The following is a 5,366-nucleotide window of genomic DNA, read 5'->3' as shown; positions in this document are numbered from 1 at the left end:
CTCTCTCTCTCTCTCTCTCTCTCTCTCTCTCTCTCTCAAATAAATAAAAAGACATTTAAAAAATTAAAAACAAAGATAGGGTACATGAAGGAGTTGTACCTATTTTCATTCAACATCCATTCTACATTTCTCAGGTGCTTACAGGTGCTCCAATGCCTGTCTTCAAGGAGCTCTAAGTAGGGGAGACACACAAACAGACCAGAAAGGCAATAAATAAATAAATAAAGTAAGTGCTGCAAAGACACCAAATGAGAAAACAAAAGATGACCTCCAGCATGTCCACATAGATTAGGAAACATTTTGTTCTTTCCTGACTTTGGAGGAGCAAATAGACTTCTGTATTTTTGATTCGTGAGCTGAATTCTAACAAAGGAAAGGCATGTGTCTCCATCCTCCCCTCCCCTAAGTCTGAATCTTAAAGCTAAATGTAATTGGCTTCTATTTTTGATCTTTTATAAACTGTTTGTGGAGTAAGGTTTTACCTCTAGATGCAAAGTTATGGGCAACTGTAGTTCCCCACAACCGCTCTCCCCGCAGCCTGAATTCTTTGAATGAGGCATTGTGTGAAATTCCAACCTCGTTAAATCTGCTGTTTGGTTGCACTCTGTGCAGCCACTGGGAAATCTGCTCTGGGTCAGCCCTCCTGCTTGTGAAACCATTTAAGGCAAACAAGATGCCTGAACCATGAGGTGTAACATAATACCAAAGTCAGACAGCCACATTCTTTACTACTTAAGTAAATTTCTACATTCTTTGCTGATCAAACTAAATTCTTTTTCTGTTTTTATTTGGTAGAATCATTCAGATAAAATGTTGCCTCTTCCAAATATTTAATAGCATTGGAGAACGCTAGAGTAAAAGGACAAAGAAACTTACTTCACTTCTACTATATCTTGCAAAGGGATAAAAAAAAAAAAAAAACAGAGCTAAGATTTCTCTTTGTGAAGTGCATCCTTTAGTTCTACAACAGAAACTGCCTGACGATACGGCTTAGACAAATTAAACACATTTTTTTTCTATTCTGGCCTACAGTTTCAAGAAAACAGAATCACCCTAGAATAATTTTATAGTTTTATTCTCTCCTAAAGCAACTCAAGAAGTCTCTGTGCACATGTGTGCATGTGCACATACATGCATGTATGTATGCATGTATGTATCCATCCATGTACTTGTGAATGCCTGTGTTAGGCCAATGGAAAATACGTTTACTAGAATTGAGACCATATTTTTATTTCACATGATTTGACAGTTCTTATATGGCAGCAATCACTGTTTTGCTACCTACCTTGGAGACAGTCTCAAATCAATCAGTGACCTCGATGGAGAAGATTTTAGAGCCCATTACTGAAGCCTTCAGTCATCCCCGCTTGTGTTGTGACCGAACTGGTTTTGAACTCCAAAAATAGATTGCTACTGAAGGTATGAGAATTCCAAACAGAGTCATTTTGAGACTGACCTGCAGATTCTTCACAAGTATTTATGCTATAACTTCAGTTATTTGCAATACTTCAAATATGTATATATTTTAAGTTTAAAGTTATATATCTGACCCATATTACTGACATATTAATAATTTACATGAAAGTAATTCTTGATTTCTCAGGAAATATTTTTTAAAGCTCTTGAAAGTATATGGAATTTTAAAAAGCCAATAATTGGCAATGTTCGAGATAGTTTAATAGAACAACTGGAATAGTATCTATGTACGTTTTTGCTTACACATAGTATCACATAGAAGCTGTGACAAATAAAGAAACGAGCAAATAAATCCAACATGTCCACACACACACACGCACACACACACACGCACATCTGAATAGATTATAAAATATGACATTATAAAAACATCGTTTAAAAAGACATTATAAAATCTACAAAATGTTTTAATATGCAAAAACAGAGGAAGGAAGATAGGAAATTCATAAAAATTAAAAGACTCAATTTATGCAGATTTGGAATGAGGGAAATTTTCTACATTTTGATTTTTAATAAGTTCTTAGTTACTTTCCCTTCTTTATTTTTATGAGATGAGTAAAATTTAGGAAATGTGACAAGTTTCAAATCATAATAAAATACTAATAATTGTTACATAAAAAAATTTAAAATGTAGTAATCCAGAATTAGGTTTCCTGAGTAATAAAGATCTTTTCATGAGATCTTTCATCTGATCTCTTCATGTGAATGAACCTCAGGTAATCATAGAAGAAAGGAAAAATTAAATATAAGTGCATTTATGAATAGATATAAATTAGTGAAGAGACATTGAACAAAATGTTATATTTGGGGGAATACCAAATGGGATCTCGATGGCTTTGTTTAAATTATCTGATGACTTTTTTTATCTTCAAAATGTATCTCTGCACTAAGAAGTTTAAGACATTGCATTATGTCTTTCGCATTTTATGTAATCTGAAGGCTAGCCAGCCAATGTTTGGTTTAAAAAAATGAGACAAGATTTGGATGGTTTTTGTTACTCTTCCCTTAAAATGAAAACCAGATAGACTAATCATCTATTGTATAACAATATTCAACAAATATTCACTTGCTGTCTACACATCTGCAGCACTTTTCAAGGCACTAGACTTAGTGAATCATCAGAACTGTCACTGTCTGCCAGTAGTAGCTCATGAGGTAGTTTGAGATTTTTAAAAGTGAATCAGTAATAATCATTTAACTGAGTAAATGAACAGAATTCCACTCTACATAATGGTTGTAAAGAAGGTAAAGGTATCAACTTTATGCAGCATAAAAAGAAAATAACCTATATAAAGGAAATTCCTGAGAAAATAAAATTCTAAACATGAAAGAAAAAATCACTCTTATGGAGAGGTCAAGACTGGTAATTTGAGGTAAGGATGAGAAATAAGTATTGTTTCATTTTATTTTTTCCAGTTTCCAATTCATAAATATCAACTATAAAACTTCATAATGTTTGAGGGACATGATGCAAAACTACAATTCTAAGTTCTACAAATTAAGAACATGTCTTTACAATAAATTACAGATGGTAGGTATCTTCATAAGCCTTGTTCAACATGGCCCATTGGAAATAGTTATAGTTCATTTCTGGAGCAGATGATATTGCAGAAAAATAAGTGGATCGATGATAGGGTGGTAGGTTGACAGACATATGCATACATACATGAAACATGGATAGTGTACCTTGCATCTCTCAACCCTTAAGATTTAAGCAGTCTCTACAGAGTTCATATGAAAGCTATGGTGACCACATTGTATAAGCAAAGAAAGCTAATAAAGGGTTTGGCTTTAGCTTGAGGGTTCTTCTGCCATTGAGTAACTTTCCTGTGCCATATACTTAGCTCTTGTTATGACCTAATTATGCATAATTCTTTTTGGAATAGGATCATTACAACTATACTTATTACAAGCTCAGCAATCATTGAAAGACATTCACCAAAGACATACATGTGGCTAAGTAGGGACACAGAGTCTGCATCCAATTTGATAACCGCAGGAAAAGCCAGAATGAAAATATTTTTTGAAAACGATATTTTGGTTTATCCTAGATTGAACCAAGATTGACACAAATCCTGGAGTTTCCAGATATTTAAAGAAAAACAAATAGTCGACTTTTAAGGCATGATGCCCAGAAATTATACAAGCTAATACAATAGGGGGAGGGAGGATCATTGAAGGGAAAGTGAGTTTTATTGGATCCTTAGTTCCAGCAAACATACTTAGGGAGATGGAAAGGTCTCCAAGGACAAATAGCCTCCCTGCATCGATCTGGAGAGTGTAGCTCAGCAGTGAGAGAACCCTATTTTGAGAGTTTGCGACAAGTTTGAAAAATAATAAGGATTATTATGGTCTGTTCTAGTATCTTGGTTAGTAACTTGGTAGTATATGCAGTCAATATATTAAGCAAATAAGCTGACTGAAGGGGAAAACTATTCAACAACCATAGTATATAGATGTAATCTTAGCCAATCATTTTTAAGTGCGTACAGTCGAACATTAGTGGGACATCCCATAAAAAATTATAAGTTTAGTAATTCTGTCCATCACTAAAGATTAATGAATGAATTATCAATGTTTTTAACATTTATTTTACAGACAAGCCTCTCATATACAAGTGTCTAAACTGTCACCCAGTAATATCAAACTCTATCAACACAAAGCCCCTACACTTGTAAAAAGAAAAATATATGTTTTATCTGTATGCACTTAACAGAAAACTCAAGTTTTCTCTTGCTGTTTCTGATTTAATTCTGACAATTGTTGTCATGAATGGTAAAGGTTAATGTTAGCAGCTAAAGATTATGGCTAAGATTAAAGACACCACAATATTTGAGAGATCTACACACTTGATTCCCTTGGCCCAGGAATGTGTATAATATAAATATGTTATAAAAGACAAATAAATGCGTGTTATACTTGAGAGTGAAACTGGGCACCAGGATAATTGTCTACATTATTAGATTCAAAAAGTTTTTGAATGAAATCCACAGCGTAGACGTGTTAATTTTTTTGTCAGCGGAATCTTCTTTTCAGCAAAAAATAACATACATATAAATATTTTGCTGGATGTTTATTTTGCATGCATAAATTATAATGGTTTCATTTCCCAAGTAAATTAATGAAACATTCAGTTATAGATATAAGACAGAAGTTCTGAATTTATATCTGCTCTTTCTAGGAACTCACTAAAATGATCAGAAAGGAAATATTCTAAAGACTTCCAAAACTGGGGAGGAGATGCTAAATACAAAATTTGAAAATAGAGAAAGTCAAGCAAAAAGACAGTCATTTAAGCGTCCAACTTTGGCTCAGGTTATGATCTCACTGTTCGTGGATTTAAGCCCCACATCAGGCTCTGTGCTGACAGCTCAGAGCCTGGAGCCTGTTTCAGCTTCTGCGTCTCCCTCTCTTCCCCACTCATGCTCTCTCTCTCTCTCTCTCTCTCTCTCTCTCTCTCTCTCTCTCTCTCTCAAAAATAAATAAACCTTAAAAAATAAAAAAGACTAATTACAATTGATTTATTAGTACCATGAAAGCACTGTTAACACTGGAGAAATCAAGAGTAATTCAGTTCGAGCCATGAAACCTTCAAAATCCTCAGAATATAAGGATACAGTTGAGACTCAAAGTCTGATTGAACCTCTGTGCAAAGAGTTTGTGTATTGGTTTGCTGGAGCAGTTGTAACAAAATACCACAAACTGAGTGGTTGAAACAACTTTATTGCATCATAGTTTGGACGCTACAAGTCTGAGACCAAAGTGGAAGCAAATGAATCCCTCTGTTGCTGTGAGGGAGAATCATTTCATTCCTTTCTCCTACCTTCTGGTGATTTGCTAGCAGTCCTGGGTTCTCTTGGTTAGCTATGCGTCCTTGGCATTCACATGAC

General features: G+C 34.4%; 1 long non-coding RNA gene across 1 annotated transcript; it reads left to right on the top strand.

Annotated features, from left to right (window-relative positions):
• The first annotated feature begins 1,365 nt into the window (after nucleotides 1-1,365).
• On the top strand, nucleotides 1,366-4,767 carry LOC115297164. Its single transcript, XR_003911316.1, has 3 exons — nucleotides 1,366-1,419; nucleotides 2,893-3,007; nucleotides 4,658-4,767. It is a non-coding gene; the product is annotated as an uncharacterized LOC115297164 (long non-coding RNA).
• Nucleotides 4,768-5,366: the final 599 nt, after the last annotated feature.

Source organism: Suricata suricatta, chromosome 7 (genome assembly GCF_006229205.1).
Source record: "Suricata suricatta isolate VVHF042 chromosome 7, meerkat_22Aug2017_6uvM2_HiC, whole genome shotgun sequence".
Classification (NCBI taxonomy): Eukaryota; Metazoa; Chordata; class Mammalia; order Carnivora; family Herpestidae; genus Suricata; species Suricata suricatta.
This window is presented reverse-complemented; position numbering and strand designations above follow the sequence as displayed.